General features: G+C 49.4%; 1 protein-coding gene across 5 annotated transcripts in view; it reads left to right on the top strand.

Annotated features, from left to right (window-relative positions):
* Positions 1 to 15,622, top strand: part of DGKK (diacylglycerol kinase kappa) — a 524,126-nt gene that overhangs the window by 91,977 nt on the left and 416,527 nt on the right. The window lies entirely within an intron of this gene.

Below are 15,622 nucleotides of genomic sequence, written 5' to 3'. Positions count from 1 at the left end.
CTTCTGGTCCATGTTCATTTCTCTATTGTTCGAAGTTAGGGTTCCCAGCGTATTTTAAGTTTATTTTAAATCCAGTTTAACACAATAAATATTGCCTCTTTAGTAACGCTGGGGCAGAGAAAATACTGCCATTTTTAGGTATGATTTGTCAAGTTATCGCATAGTACATGCAAGATGGAGCCAAGGGGTCGGTAGATGGAACTGTTGCTTTGAGATTGGTTGAGAGAGTGGTGCACAAGTGTCATGGTTTAGAAATGGAATTATCTTTTCCACATTATAATACAGTTCTGGTTCTGTTCATTAGTGTCTGACGAGCATTTGAATAAGCATAAGCAACTGTAAATATGGCGCTTTGAAGCAAGCATTTGTTGTGGTTGCTATGTGATACATATCAAAATCATCTGATTAGAGTTACACAGCCTAATTTTCGACATTGGGGCTCTGCTTTGTGTTATATCTTTTGAATTACGGGGATTATTGTGTGGAAACAAATGTCACCCATTGAAACAAGCACTGACAAAGCCAATGGGTGGCTCGGCTGACAGCATTTTTGTTTTATCAATGCTTGTTTTCATGATGTTTGCAAAAATATGTTCTTGCAGAAGCTGCTGGGTCCTCATCAATCTAAAAAAACTTTGAAACATTGTCTAAACGCGAAATTACGTTTTTAATCGCAAAAAGCACACATTACGATAGTACTACCTGGCATTGAAGTGAACTAATTTGTGCATACACTCTTTGTGAAAGGGCAGAAGCTGTCACTCATAGTGAAGTTAGCTAACAGCTGAAGTTGGCTTATCCACTGCCCCAGCCAGTTTGCTTTAGTGGGCAGATGAAAAATTGGAATGGCACAATAACGGAGTTAACACAAACCCAAACAAAGACAGACAGCAAACTAAGGTAAACTAAAATTAACTTTGTACAGCATGTGCAACTTTTTTACTGCCTTAAAAGTGAGGACTCAAAAATAAGGCAATATAAACATCAAATGTATGTTTATCACAGTAAAAGAATATAACACACCTCTTTGTGTGCATCTGTGACTGCATGTCATTTGTTCTTTGTCTCTGGGTTCTTATTGGTCTGTGTCCTTGGGATTCTGTGTGCTGGTAGCTGTGGATATATTGGTTTACGTGTTTAAACTGATGCCTCATGGAAGGATGCTCTGTCTCCATATTTGCTTGCATGTATTAAACTCAGTGAATTAACGGCTCACCAGGGACATTTGCATGATCTGTAGGTCTGGCAACGTGAATCCTACCACAGCAGACTCAGCCTTCCACCCTTCCGAGAATGATGAGTTCACCATAATCAAATAAAATGTTAGTAACATTTCTTATTTACTTCAATCAGAAATGTCATATTTGCATTATGAAGCTGCTAGACCTGTCAGCTCTTGGCGTGGTTTCCCCTGACTTTTTGCTTCTGACCTCCTGTTTTTGATTCTGAGCTGAATTTCGTTTTGGCTGGCTTTAAGACTCTGAGCCACTGCTTAGCAGGGCTAAACTGCAAGTGCTCCCTGTGTAAATTGTATTGGTGACTGGTTTCTCCCTGATTGGCATTTTTGATTTACTAGTAAGTCCCTAGTAAAGTGCACTATGTGTGGTCAGTGCCTGTACATCAAATGCTACTAGTGGGCCTGGAGCACTGATTGTGCCACCCACATAAGTAGTCCTGTAAACATGGCTCAGACCTGCCACTGCAGTGTCTGTGTGCAGTTCCAAACTGCCATTTCAACTGGACAAGTGCATCCACTTGCCAGGCCCCAACCTTCCCTTTTACTACATGTAATTCATCTCTAAAGTAGGCCCACTGCAGGCCCATGGGCAGGGTGCAGTGTATTTAAAAATGTAGGACATATACTGGTGTGTTTTACATGTCCTGATAGTGAAATACTGCTAAATTCGGTTTTCACTATTGCAAGGCCTACCTCTACCATAGAGTAATGTGGGTATTGCCTTGAAATATCTTTCAAGTGTAATTTCCCATTGGGAGTTTGGGGTCTCTGAAATCACAATTCAAAAATACATATTTTGGTGAAGCTGGATTTTGAACTGTAAGTTTGAATATCCCATTTTCTTGTTTAACCTTTCTGTGCCACTGCTTGTCTGCTGAATACACATCCGGGTCAGTTCGGATGTTTGTGCATGCACTCTAGACAATCACACAAAGGGAGCTGAGGTATGCCCTGCATAGCCTGATGGCCCATCACCAGGCTGATGGGTCTTCCTGAGCTAAAGTGGTGAGAGGAGCTGACACCTGCACCTGAATAGGGCTGTGCCTGTCCTCGCACAAAGCAGTCTCCAACCCTCTGGAGTGTGTCTGGGACCAGGGCAGTGAAGGGCAGGGTCTTGTACACTACAAAGACCTCTCTTTTAAGTCTGCCAAATTCAAAGTCTGAAATAGGTATAAGTACTGGACCTCTGACACCACCTTCTGGACTGAGGACATCCAGACAGGAAGAGGAACTGGATGCTTTAGGAGGGGCTGCTGCTCTACATGTTGCTTTGCTGTGCTGGCAACCTGCTTGCTGCTTCTGTCCTCAAGAGAAAGTACTGGACTTTGTTTTCTACATCCTGCTTCCAAAGGTTCTCCATGGGCTTGGGCTCAGCTTGCCTGCTGTTAAGAAGTCTCAGGGACATCAAAGACTTCACCTACCAGCACCTGGTCTCTCTTGCTGAGAGTCCTGACTTACCAAGTGGTGCTAAACCCAGTCCCTTGGCCCTTGGGAGTGAGTTCTGGTTTAACAAGGAGGAAACAAGTGCATCGACCTCCAGAACGACTTCAGAACCAGATCTCTGACCCCATGCCGCTGCCTGCACGGAAGCTGTGGTCCCAGCTGAGTGCAACAACTGTGACCGACGCCGCAGGCCCGATGCTGCCGCAACGCCTTCTAAGTCCTGCACAGCGTGTCCAGAGCACTGTGTCACTGACGTACATGGCACCCAACTCCATTGCAGCACCAGTGGCCCCGTGGTGTGATCGCAACACCCCAAATTCAACACCTCATGTTCTTGACCTACTGGATCCATCGACCACACCTTGTCATAAAGAACCATCGCCTCGCCGCCAACACTGCATCCCCTCCACTGCAAACATAAGTAACCGACGCCTCATGTCCCCTGCTCAACAGTAAAGAACCAATGCTTTACCTGCCCGGTGGCAGTAAGGAACCAACACCACACCGGCTTCAGTGCTGCCTCACCTCCCCGACTCTGTGCAACATCTTTGTTCCCTCATCATCTTCCGAGGTACCATCTTGTACCTGGGGTCAGTGTGGTACCGTGACTGGCCTGCACTTCCTCGCAAGTGGTGTGGGACTGTTGGAAACCATTCCATCAAGACGTCGTGCTAGCCCCAGTTGGAGCGATTGTGTTTATAAATGCTATACTAAGATTTGTTCTTTGAAAATGTGTATCTTTGCTTGTGTGTTGGATTTTTATCATTTTTATATTATTTTACTCAGATAAATACTGGCTATTTTTCTAACCGGGTGTGGAGTTCTTCTGTGGTTTTTCCACTGTGTTACTGTGTGTGTACACAAATACTTTACACATTGCCTCTGAGATAAGCCTGACTGCTTGAGCTAAGCTTCCAAAGGTGTGAGCAGGGGTTGTCTTAGCTATGTGGCTCCCTTACCCTGACTAGAGAGAGGGTCCCTACTTGGAATGGGTGAAAAACACTGCCAACTAGAGACCCCATTTCAGAAGCTTTATATCAAAATACAATTATTATTGTCACTGTGTGCATGGATGTGCCATGCTAGGAGTCAGCAGTCAAGGCTCTTGGGTTTGCCAATGCTTATTAATGTAGCACTGGTAATTATGCGGTATTTACATACTGCAAATCAAGCTGAAAGACTGTATAGTGCTACACAGGGTCAAAGACACAGTCACTGTGTAACTGGAAGAGTAACAGTAAAAGTAGACTGTTACTGCATTATGTTGTAGTTTGATCCTTAGGTTTTTCATAAATTGCAGCAGCTTTGGGGCAGTCCTGATGGATACAGGAATGGCATTCCACATCTTGGATGTACAGACCGAAAAGGCATGTTGTCTTGTTTTCTTTTTTGCACTTCTTCATCTGTAGTCTGCACTATCTGGGGGTGTGCCGAGAGCCACCGCAGATGGAGAAGTTGGAGTAGTTTTGAAGAGGGTTCGAGCCAACTAGGAGTCAATGGAGCTCCATCAACATGAGTGTGATAAGGTGTGATAAGGTCCCATGGACTTGGACTGTTTTTAAGTTTTTCTGTCTTGCAGATAGGAACACTAAGGCATTCACGCTTAAAGTGGTTTACCCAGAATCACACAACTTGTTTTGTGTAGAAGCCACGAGAGCTCCATTATTTTAGGCTTACAATTATGTTTGTAAATCCATGTGCACAAATAATAATTCAAGAAGTGTACAAGGATCAGACTCTGTTCATATGTTGGAATTTGAGATTTACATAATATTTAATTCAGTTACCTACCCGCAGGCACATCCACAGAGGCAGTAGGGGTGCTTTAGACAGAAGCTTTCCTAGAATCTGCTTTATGGTGTTTCCTTTTGACCGCTAGAATATGAACTTGGCTTCTGGGTTCCTCTCACTTTCTACGTTGGTTGTGCATCCTGGTCTTCTGTGTGCACCTAACAGTGGCGGTCCGTCCTTTAGGGCGGAGGGGCCACGCCCCCCCACCTTTTGCCCCTCATGAAGAGTGTCTATCAGGCTGAACAAAGGTCAGCCTGACAGACACTCTCCATGTTCAGCTCAGGCAGCCAGGAGTGAGACATGCACGATTTGAGCACACTCCTGGCTGCCTGCGCTGAACTTTTCTGGGCGGAGGAGGTCACAGCTCCTATGGGCATGACCTCCTCGGCTCAGCAAAGGTGCTTTGAGGCCCTCCCCTGGGTGACGAGGAAAGCGGCACCAATTGACACTCTCCCTGGGCGCTTCAGGTTTAAGCCCTGAAGTGCCCGGGGCGAGGTCAATCAGTGACACTTCGTCACAGGGTGGGGTGGGGTCAGCAGTCTCACTGAACCTATCCCACTCTGTGACGAGGCTGGGACTGCTGCCTTACCTCATTGGCTGACAGCCAATGAGGGAAGGCAGCAGTCCCAACCCTCCTGGGACCTGGAAGCTGAAGGTAAGTGTGTGTGTGTGTGTTTTAAACTGAATGTTTGGTGCGCATGTGCATGTTTGAATGGTATGAATGTTGTTAATGGATGTGTGTGCATGTGTGTGTGAAAGAATGAGTGTGTGTGATGTTTTAAAATGAATGCTTGGTGCGCGCATGCATGTTTGAATGGTATGAGTGTTGTTAATGGATGTGCGTGCGTGTCTGTGTGTGAAAGAATGAGTGTGTGTGTGTGTGTGTGTGTGCGTCCCGCCCGTCCCCCTCCCTCCTTAAGCTGCCGGCCGCCACTGGCACCTTATCTGTTAAACAGCACTTCGGTTGCAAACCCTAAAAGACGCTCCAATTCAGCCTAAATCCAATGTATATCTGTGCGATATGGCGGACTCAGGGGCCATCGTGTTCTGCAAGGGACTCCATCGTTTTGCATTACACCACTGCTCGCTGCATCCCAGTCCTGCGTTTGTACTTGGGCAGATCGGGCAATTTTCTGTGCAGAGTGGAAAGAGACCTTTCCCAAGCATGCGTGCATACATGCATATCATGCTTGCCACGCTTATAGATAGAGCTGGGGCCAGTAGCCTCAGATACCCCTGACTCATCATCAGCACAGGTCAACGCGTCGTGTAGCTCCAGCGACGATTTAAACCTTTAGCAGATCATCAACCCATGCTGTCATTTAAAAAAACACACGCAGGTCTTCGGTCTTAGAGCTGTAACAGGGATTTAAATTGTTAATGTGCTGCGTCCGCGCCACTCCTTGCCCTATGCCCCTCGCTTACCGGAGGCGTCCAATCAGCGTGACCTCCACTTACCACAGCAGTGGCAATAACAAGGGCCTGCGTGAGGCCAATCAGGCGCGCGAGCCGAAGCGCGAGCGGTGAATGGCTGAGCGCGCTGGCCGCGCGCCCAGACCTAATCATGGTGGCGGCAGGTTGTAAGTATCCGACGCATTCCTTCTGTATGGGCAATCCGTCATAGTCACAGGGACCCAGACACCCAGCTGCCAGCACTGATGAGCAGGCCCTGCTCGGCTGTCTGCGCGGGAAGGCCGCTCTTACCGTCTCAGGCAACCTTCACAGCAATTACAGAGTCAGCCTCTAAGGGACTTAACCTGACCTCCCCACACAACCAACTCTGCAGCAGTCAACGGGGAAAGACACTGATGGCGAATGTGACAGGAAGTCAGGGGGGGCTTGGTCAGGAGAGGGTCGACGACAAGGTTGTCATACCTCGAGCTTGACCTGTGGGAGGGACCAACCGGAAATGACCTGCAACAAGAGTCCTGGGGAGTTCATGACATTAATGTGGACAGTCTTGGGACTGAAAGAAAGGGTAGGCTGTCTGACTGGGACAGGAAAGGGCACTTCTAAGCAGATAATAGCGCTAAAGCAAGGATCTTCAAACTGGGGGGCGGGCCCCCCTAGGGGGGCTTCAAGTGATCCCTGGCCAGAAGAAGCATTATGCTGCTAACAGGGCTTTGTTTTAAGCTGAAAAAAACGAGCAGCAGTAAACCGCTCTGTAATGCGCCATCAATGACATGTTTTGTCATTTATATCCAAGCTGGGAGTATGTATCTAAAGAGAAGGTACTGCAAATACTCTTCAAAACCCTCACCCCGCTTCTAATATTCACACAGTGGATACCTTTACAGGTCTGTGAGGCCTGCCTGACCAGTATGTTTGGCATTATGTATGTGATTGCATTTTTAAAACAGTATCAGAACTTAACTGCAATGGTTAAATAAGTCTATACATATTTAAAGATTGGCAATTTAATAGAATAATTATGACAAATTTAGAGAGGGGGGCCCAATGCTATAGTTTTTCATTGGGGGTGCAGCTTTAAAAAAAGTTTGAAGACCACTGCCCTACAGTGATGCAGCTGCCTTTGACGCATCAGCCAGTCACTGAATTCACAGGCCAGCAACACTGAAATGTGGCTGGAGCAGGTGTTAGGTGCACTGATGGAATTGTAAGTTGAAGTGAGGTCATGGTAGGCCCAGGCCACCATCCTCCGCAGTAATTGGCGGTCTCTAATGTAGAGCGAGCTAATGGGATGATACAGAATGTAGGAGTAGGATATATATATTCCTCTCGTCTTCTAATGCAGCAGCACACACCTCTGGGGCCAATGTATTATTCATTTTACCTGGCTTAACGAAGCAAGATCACCTCGATTTCAAAGGGTTCTTTGCATAATAGAAGGAAAAAAGCTCAATTGACTCCATTAAAACCTCACATTTCGTGGTGCCAAGTGGGCCAATTAATGGCACAGAAAGTGAGTGATATTTCGACATAGCAGCGGAAATATCTAAGAATATCTTAGATCATCTAAGAAACAAGAAGCAATACTTTTTTTTTCTTAAAATTGGCTTAACAGTCTTGGGCAGTCCTTTCACTCGAAAGTAATTTCTAAGATTTTCAGGAAAGACATATTGTGAAATATAAAAAAGGTATATCAATTCCAAAGCTGACAGCTGTAAACATGGCACCACCAAGACACAATACATGAATGTGAAGAACCAGGAACCTGATGATCATTAAGTTGGGTAACTCTTCCTGGGCCTTAGTGCAAGCCAGTAAATCGAGACCCTTTGCTGTTGGTTGGGTAGTTAAATACAGAAATTACCAGGGTTCAGGGTGTCCTTCTGAGTCCCGGTTACACTGCACCTGCTGCACCATTGATAGCTGCAGCTTGGCATCTTTGCATAAAAGAACAGTTTTAGTCAGGACAGGTGAAATTGTACGGCAATAGAGGACTACAGTTTCCGGTAAGGTTGACGCAGCATTATCTACTAATTTGGCATTTTAAAACACGTTAAATTATGTTTCACCTGTTAATGCAAGCTTCACACCTTGAACACAGCAATCAGCAACTAAAATGCAACTTGTTACCTTTGAGACATGCCTGTTCGGCATTGCACCGAGTGATGCTTTTTTGGTGTGACATTTGATTCGTTTGAGCGAGAAACAATATTTCTGGTTGAAGTCAGTTTAATGCAGAAGATGGTGTAATATGTTGTAAAAGCGGTGAACCAATAACTTTGCAGAAAGGCTGCTGCCACAGAAGTAAATAATTCCTGTGATCCAGGTTATATGTGAAGCTATATCTTGGTGGCCACCTGACAGTTTTTGTCTAGACTAGACAGCTAGGGTGTGGCTGAATCTGATTGTCTAAGCGGGAGGAACACCTGACTCCTAGGGACATATGCTGTGCTTGGGTCTTGCAGAAGTATTGTTCAGGAAAAATATGCCCACTTAAGGATGTAGTGTGTTTGGGTTTAGAGCTCTCAAAGTGGAACCCCCCAGTCTCTACACACCTTGCAAATTCCACCTGAGTCATCAACAGATGCTTTACTTAATAGATGTTGTAGAAATGATAAGACATATGCACACAACACACAGAGACACACATAAAAGGCATACATGGCCCAGTCTTGAAAAGTTAGGTGCTATTTTTCACAGACACTGTGTTTCTAAATAATCCATCCAGCCCTTGGCCTAGGCATCCAGTTAAGAGTACAGTAATATTCCTGCTACCCCCACATGTACAGTCATCTCAACCGCCCATCCTCTAACAAGTGCATCGGACATTGTCTTGATAACCTAGGTCCCTGGAAAGGGGCAGAATAAGGCTCAAGACAAGATGGCTCTCAGTGTGTGAGTTCTAAGTATCAATATGTGCGACCACAATAGATTCCTTTATGCTGGATGGCGGTGGAACACATCTGATGTTGTGTTAGTGACAGCCTGAGGTGTCTCGGAATGCACCATAATTCCAAGCAACTATTGTGTATTGTTTTATTCTTCTATCTGTACTGCATTATTTAAAAAATATTGTATGAAAATGGTTACCTTTTATATCATGCCTAACACTAATGCTCAGTTTGTGAATAGAGGCAACAGGGAGATAAAGAGATTTTCCCAGGATCGGCCAGTGGTCAAGCCAGCATGAGACGGCAGGGCTCTTGCTTTCATAAACAACAACATCACCAGTAAGCCCTATCTTGTGTGACCTTGAAGAATTCCAAGAATCATCAGTTCTTTGGTGAGTGAGGCACATGCCCCTTCTTCTGAGCAATTTCAGACCCCACCCACTGATGCAACAAGTATGATGGAACAATCATCTCATAAGCTGAAGCCTGGGGCGTGGCCAAGATGGCGGCAAGCTAGGACGTGTTGATCCGAGCTCCGCCGCCACGGCCCACTGAAATGCTGCGAGGTCCGTCAGAGGAGACTTGAAGAGGCCCCCCCGGGTCTCTGAATGCTGCCGTGCTACGTGCGCTGCCGCCTGAGGGCTTCGGCGCGCGTCGGGCGGCCGCGGATCGGAGGGCGCCGCAGGCGAGCTGGAGTGAGGCCTGGGACGCGGTGCGGCTGGAGCGGCCGGTGTTGCTGGGGGGTGTTGCTGGGGGGCGCGCTCCCTCGCCCTCGCGCCCGAGGGGGTAGACCTGAGGAGGCCCGGCTCCCCCTCTGCTTCTGCCTTTCTAGGGCTTTTTGAAGCTGCAGGCCTGCCGGGGGCACGGAGATCCAGCGCCCAAGGTGCAACTGGGCTGGGAGTGCGAGTGGACCCTCCCAGGTGCTGGAGCTGCGAGGGGCTGGAGACTGACCCCTTAGTGTTGAAGAGCCTCGTGGCGGGACGTGAAGAGGCCTGATATATTAAAGGTGCACGAGGAGGCACCCTGTACCCCCCCACAACTGAAAGTAAGTGCCGGCCTGCGTGGGCGCCGTGCCCTGGGACACTGCGGCTGAGGATGAAAGGGGCTGCGCACGAATAGAGACTCCGACCGGGGTGAGACCCCCCGAGCACGCCGGGGGGATCGGGCCTGGCATAGGTGGGCAGAGGACCTAAGGGACACGTGTGGGGAGAGGTGCTTACCGGGTGCTGAACATAGAGGCTAATGGGCACTCCTGGGCTCATTGCTACCAGCGTCGGTGGTGTGACCACGTGGAAGGTTGATCCGGCAAGCGGCCGGGGCCTGCGAAGCATGGCGGCGGCCAAGACAAAATGAGAGCGGTCAGTGAAAGACATGCTGGCAAGTGCTCGCTTGCCTACGGGTGGTATGACCGAAGACCCACTGGCGACAAGACCTCCTGAAGGCCGCTTGGAAGTGGACTCTGATGGCAGCTCGCCGGTCACGAAAGGCTTTGTGACATCCCTCTTTGATTCACTGCATAGTGATATACAAGATTTGCGACGGGATATATCCCAGGAGGTGAAGGAGTTGAGAGGAGAGGTGTCCTCCTTGGGAGAGCGTGTCTCGCAGTTGGAGGATGGAGAGATTCCTCGCGGGGAAGAACTGGCGGGCCTACAGCAGGAAGTTGTCCGTCTTCGGGAACAGCAAGATCATCTCCAGCTAACAGTCGAAGATCTGGAAAATCGCTCGAGGAGACAAAACATCCGCATCAGGGGGGCTCCGGTGGGGGCAGAGAAGGAGGACATCGGGGACTATGTGAAGGACCTATTCCGCTCTGTGCTGGGCCCGGACGAGACTCAGGAGATAGCCCTGGATAGGGTGCATCGAGTCAGCCGTGCTGGCGCCCCCGGGGACCGTCCCCCGGACATTCTGGCCTGCCTACATGATTTTGTTCTCAAAGAACGGATTTTGCAGCGAGCCCGCACTCTCCAGAAGGTCCACTTCAAAGGACATGATCTCCAACTATTCCATGACCTCTCGCTGCGCACGTTGCAAAGGAGAAGAGAATTTAGACCGATCACAGAGCACTTGCGAGCGCACAACGTTCCTTATTTTTGGGGTCACCCATTCCGCCTGGTCTTTCGCTGGGAGGAACGGCTCCGACAGGTGACGTCCACTGTGGAGGCGGCCCGGATCCTGGGCTTGGAGGATGGATCCCAGGAAGCGAGTGAGGGGTCGGCCCTGTCGGGGGGCGGTCAGCCTCGGTGGCGACGAAAGGAGAGAAGACGGAGGCCGCGACGACCATCTCCCTCGGAGCTGAGATCGGAGAGGGAGTCTGTTCTGAGCAGTGTGGCAGCTGGAACTTAGGTGTAGAGAAGAGTGCCTGGAGGTGCTCTGACTGCTAGCGGGCCTAGATGCGAACGGCACGTCGGCCGTTGGAAGGGGTCGGGGCGGCGGAGGTGACGGAAGGGGACTCTTATATATGGCTGGTGCTACTGCCCTTTGGAGCCCTTTCCTCGCGAGGAAGAAAGCGCGAGGACTTATATACTTTTTGCACCTGTTGTGCGTGATGGTTAATTCTTGTTGGGTTTCCCTGTGGGTTTGCATGTATATGGAGTTTCTCCCAGGGCCTGTGGTTACAGGTGGGGAGGATTTGACCCTGGAGCTTCTTTCTAGCACCCTTCCTTTTCACTGCTTGTAATTTTCAATCAAACCCATGCTTCTTAAATGTATGAGTTTGAATATTCGTGGGCTTAACACCCCTACCAAGAGGCTGGACGTTCTGTCCACCCTAGAGAGGTCAGGCTGTCACATATGCTTGCTTCAGGAGACACACCTTGTTCCGAAAGACGTCTACCGCATGCGCTCCAGGTGGTTCCCTAGGCAGTTCTGGTCCTCGGTAGCAACAAAGCATGCGGGGTGGCGATTCTTCTAGCACACTCATTCCCGGGCGAAGTGGTGTCCAAGTTCTACGAGATAGCAGGGAGGCTCCTGGCCATACGACTGAGATTGGGAGGCTTTTCCTTTACCATTGCCTCTTTGTATGCACCTAACTCCCAGCAGGAACCTTTTCTAAGGAGAGCCTTGACCCCATTGCTGCAGTCCCCAGATGGCGCTATTCTGATTGGGGGCGACTTCAATCTGATGATGGACGGGGGGATGGATCATTCAGGCCATAGGTGGGGGCAGACAGGGTCTATAACTGAGGCTGGCAGACAGTGGCTGAATGAATGTGGCTTGGTGGATGTGTGGCGCAGGGCTCATCCCACGTTGAGAGACTACTCGTTTTACTCGGCGGCGACTAAGACGTACGCCCGCCTAGACCTCTTCCTGGCCTCAAGGGAATTTCTGGCCCGGATTGGGGACTCTTCGATCGAACCTCGGTCTCTTTCGGACCACGCCCAGGTCACAGTGGTTGTTCCGATGTGCATGGAGCGAGTGAGTGCGGCGAGCTGGCGATTTAGGGACACAATGCTCCAGAACGATGCAACAGTACAAAAGATTCGCAAGGTTATAATAGACTATCTCGACCGGAATGACGATGGGTCTACGGGTGAGACGACGCTGTGGGAGGCACTGAAGGCCGTTGTTAGGGGAGAGGTGATGTCGCTTTCGGCTAGAGACAATAAGGCAAGGAAAATCCTTAGAGCGGACCTGGAGCGGCGGGTGGGCGAACTGGAGCGCTCACATAAACGCAATGGGGCCCGAGGATCTGGCGAGAGCTGGAGAAAGAAAGAAAACAGCTGCGAGCGCTGGACTGGGATAGGGCGGAATATGCGGTGGTGCGCCTCAAACATAAGTTCTATGTTGGTAGTAACAGATGTGGGAAATTGCTGGCGCACAGGCTGCGAGCTCAGCGAACGGCGTCAATGATACAGATGGTCCGCTCCCCATCAGGGGATGAGGCGCGAACCAGCGATCAAATAGCGGACGCTTTAGCAGAGTTTTATAAGGCTTTATATCAGGTGGAGGAGTCTGACTCCTCATCTCCCGAAAGTTTTCTGGAGGGGATAGCAATTACCCCGATGCCAGAGGGTGATTCAGCTTGTCTGGAGAAACCTATAAGGCCGGAGGAGGTTATAGCAGCGATCTCGCGCCTGCAGTCCGGGAAGTCGCCTGGGCGGACGGCTTATCGGCGCTCTTCTATAAGACATTCGCTGCGGAACTCGTTCCGGTCCTGGTGCGACTTTTTAACTCCTTTTGACGCACCGGGTCCCTCACGCTGAGCATGCTCGACGCCACTATCGTAGTAATTCCAAAGCCCGGAAAGGACCTCGAGGATTGTGCCTCGTACAGGCCGATCTCGCTCCTCAATATTGACGCTAAGCTGTTCACGGGTGTGTTGGCGCACCGTCTAAACTATTATATGCCTGGCTTGGTGGATCCGGATCAGGTGGGATTCATACCGCGTAGACAGTGTGGTGATAATACTAAACGACTGCTCCATCTGTTGGACAAAACGGAACGATCTAGAAGGGAGGCACTCTTCCTCTCTGTTGACGCTAAGAAGGCGTTTGACAGGGTCCACTGGCCATATTTGTTTAAGACGTTAGAGCGTTTCGGGTTGAGCCCTGGGTTCATGGCTTGGATCCGATGCATCTATCTAGCGCCTCGGGCGGCTGTAAGGGTCAATGGGACGCTTTCTTTGCCTTTTTCGGTTCAAAGAGGAACTCGGCAGGGGTGCCCCCTCTCGCCCCTTTTGTTTGCTTTATATATGGAGCTCTTGGCTCAACGACTCCGTGATGACCCTAAGATTGTGGGCCTTAAATTCGGAGGAGATAGACATCTTATCTCATTGTACGCAGATGACGTGATTCTTACCATGGCTGACCCTATGACATCATTGCCTGCGCTGATGCAGGTACTTGTGTAATTTGGACAGGTCTCGGGTTTCCGAATCAATATGCAAAGGTCCCAGGCTATGAGTAGGTTTATTAGCTCTGAACACGAAAAGGATCTGCGAGACCGTTTCCCCTTTATCTGGTCCTCCTCAAAGCTTCCATACCTGGGAGTGGAGCTGGGTCCGACAGTAGCCCGTACGGCATCGTTGAACTACGAGAAGCTGACGCGGGAGGTACAGCGCGACTTGGAAAGCTGGGGGAGGCTTAAATTATCTTGGTTGGGCCGCGTGGCGGCCGTCAAGATGACCATCCTGCCGAGAGTGTTGTATGTATTTCAGGCACTCCCAGTAGAACCCCCACCGCGAACAATTGCAGTCCTTCAGACGGCGGTTTTAAGATTCATATGGGAGGGGAAGGCAGCACGGTTACCGCGAAGATTGATCTACCACCCTAAGCGGGAAGGGGGACTGGCTGTTCCTTGCCTTCAGCGATACTTTCAGGCTACGCAACTTCGCTTCCTACTGGAATGGAGCCGCCCGTCCTCCGAGAGGCACTGGTGCTTCATGGATCAGGCGGTGGCGGGCTCACATATCTGGAAAGAGCCTTGGTTAAGGCGCGGACATAGAGCATGCGGGTTGTATGCGTACCGGTCACGGAAGTTTCGATGCGTGTATGGGACCGTGTGGCCAGCCGCGCGGGCCTGACGACCTTTCCGTCCCCAATGACCCCCTTGGGGGCGAATCCTGATTTCGGCCCGGGTCTCCAGGTGGAGGTGCTACGTCGTTGGTACGAGGGGGGCTGTAAAAGGGCTGGCTGCTTCTTTGATGAACAGGGTGTGATCCCCTTTGACCAGATGAGGGAGACATATGGCCTGTCGGAGACAACACTGGGTTCTGTCGCCCACCAATAGACCGTCAATAGATAGGACCTTGACGCCATTCGAAAAATGGATTATAACAAAAAAGGATGACAAGCGACTAATCTCTGAGCTATATGCTCACCTGAGAGGGGGGGCTCGACCACCCAAATCTAAGGGTCAGTTGAGATGGGAGAGGGAAGTGGAAAGGGAACTCTCAGAGGAGGTGTGGGAGAGCATCTTTTACAGAACACATCACACTGCTTATAATGCGGCTGGAACAGAGTCAGCTTATAAGGTTGCATCCTATTGGTACTACACCCCGGCAAGGATCCATGTCTGGGATCCGGTTAAGTCAGACTTGTGTCGGAGAGGGTGTGGAATGTCCGGTTCGCTTGCCCATCTTCTGTGGCACTGTCCTAAGCTTCATCGGTACTGGGATAGTATTTTAGACTCTCTTGACTCAGCCTTCGACACTCATATACCTAGGTTTCCTGCTTACATCCTCCTGGGTCTTCCCAATGATCTCACCTTCCCTCTGAGAACAATGAAGGGCAGACAGATGGCCTTAGCGCTAAATGCAGCCACACAGCTGTTGTTGAGTATGTGGGGGTCCGACCAGATTCCTTCGATAACATTATGGCTCCATAAGCTATGGTTTATTCTCGCCATGGAAAAGCTCACTCTGTCTTCCTTGCAGAATGTTGAAGACTTTAAGGAATTGTGGCAACCATTCTTACGAATACTGTCAACGGAATTTACGGCATTCACATGCCCAGCCTATTTGAGGGTTCTGGGGCTGACCTAGGATCGGGAAGGGATGACTTGGGCAGGCTTGCGCCTGGGTCGCTGAATTTGCTGATACCAGTCCTGGGGAGGTATGACTTCGATGTTATCTTGTAAACCAACAGAAGGGAAACTTTGGTAGTATTTTTTCCTTTTTTCCTTATGTTATTATCTAGTTTTCCTTTGCTTTACTGTCCTATACAGAACTTATTGTATGTTATGGCATCGGTCTCATCCTGTAATGTTACACATGCATTGTTTATATTGAAATCATTAATAAACAGATTTGATCCATAAGCTGAAGCCTCAAGCCTATCTTATTGTGTCGACATCATTCGTCTGCTGACATTGAGACATTGACGATGTACACTTGGATCAGTAAGCTGGG

Source organism: Pleurodeles waltl, chromosome 10 (genome assembly GCF_031143425.1).
Source record: "Pleurodeles waltl isolate 20211129_DDA chromosome 10, aPleWal1.hap1.20221129, whole genome shotgun sequence".
NCBI classification, from domain to species: Eukaryota; Metazoa; Chordata; class Amphibia; order Caudata; family Salamandridae; genus Pleurodeles; species Pleurodeles waltl.
This window is presented reverse-complemented; position numbering and strand designations above follow the sequence as displayed.